The sequence below is a fragment of the Otolemur garnettii genome, unplaced genomic scaffold, assembly GCF_000181295.1.
Source record: "Otolemur garnettii isolate 467f Iridium unplaced genomic scaffold, OtoGar3 scaffold00018, whole genome shotgun sequence".
Taxonomy (NCBI): Eukaryota; Metazoa; Chordata; class Mammalia; order Primates; family Galagidae; genus Otolemur; species Otolemur garnettii.
In genome coordinates, this window is record NW_003852413.1 from 19,078,010 (window position 1) to 19,079,429 (window position 1,420).

The window sequence follows — 1,420 nt, forward strand, 5'->3', positions numbered from 1 at the left end:
TAGAGACAGAGTCTCACTTTATCACCCTCAGTAGAGCCCTGTGGCATCACAGCTCACAGCAACCTCCTACTCTTGGGCTTAGGTGATTCTTTTGCCTCAGACTCCCAAGTAGCTGTGACTACAGGCACCCTGCCACAACCTCCGGCTGCTTTTTTGTTGCAGTTTGGCCAGGACCAGGTTTGAACCCGCCACCCTCGGTATATGAGGCCAGCACACTACCCACTGAGCCACAGGTGCTGCCCCGTTCTTTTTTTTTTTTTCCTATTGTATGAATGAACCTTCATTTACTTAATTAGCCCTGTATTCAGTGAACTTTGGAGTTTAGTGTTTTCATAAATAGCCTTACATATGTGGTCTTTTAGTTCTATACAAGTGTTCCTGTTCAGTGAACTCCTAGAAGCAAAATTGCTGAGCCAAAGGATACATTGTGATTTTCACAGGTAGTACCTGTTTACACTCCAACAGGAATATATATATACCTTTGTCTTCTCAGCCTTGCTAACAGAAGATACTTTCAAACTTTTTAATGTTTGTTCATCTGATATGTGAAAAATGGTAACTTTTTGTTAAAGCCTTCCTCAATCAGACCCGTGTTCCATCAGCCTGTGTTTAGGACCTTCTTTTCCACTCTCACTGTCCCCCAACTTGGTTTTGGTCCTTCCAGGGTTCCCACCCAGTGTGGGAATAGCGCAGAATTGGCTGATGTTCCAGACTGGTCTTGGAGCAGGCCTAGTTTTGAGTCCTGTTCACCACCTTACAGGTCCAGTAACATCAAGCAAATTAATAACTCTGAGGCTCTGTTTCTTCATCTCTGCATTGGAGATTCCCTCATAGGGCGGTTTGAGAATCAGTCAGATGCCTGTTAGTGAATTACACATGTGAGAATGTCTGGTAGGCCTCAGAAAGGGCATTTCAGCCCTGAGCCCTTAGATGGAGTTTGCATATGTCAAATGGAGGAATTCAGGTAGAATACATTGGTAAAGAGTAGTCTCTGCTTCTAGGGATAGCTGGGCCCCTGGTGTGACAGGTCCATGGCGTGAATTAGGCTCATTTACCTGTCTCAGCACCTTTTATGTCTCTGACTCCTCCTCGGCCCAGCCAGCCTTTTCCTGGTCATGTGGCTCGCCTTTATCTCTCATGAGTCTTGTGATTGGAAAATTCCATCCTAAGGTCATTGAATCAGGAACCATCCCCTCTGTGTGGGTAGTGTTGTCTGGGTATTGTGGGGAAACTCAAGGCCGAGGGTGAGGATGGATAGATGATCACTGGGTAATCATCCTGAACTCCTGGACTCAGGCAATCCTGCTTTGGCCTCCCAAAGTGCCCCGGCCCAGAACACTAGACAGTGATGTGAGGAACTGCTAAACAGAGAACACGCATATACACAAATACACTTGCAACACCATCATTCTTTTTTTTT

At 45.7% G+C, this 1,420-nt stretch overlaps 1 protein-coding gene across 1 annotated transcript in view; it reads left to right on the forward strand.

Annotated features, from left to right (window-relative positions):
• Window positions 1-1,420, forward strand: part of PLEKHM1 (pleckstrin homology and RUN domain containing M1) — a 52,287-nt gene that overhangs the window by 14,419 nt on the left and 36,448 nt on the right. The gene's annotated exons all lie outside the window — the stretch shown is intronic.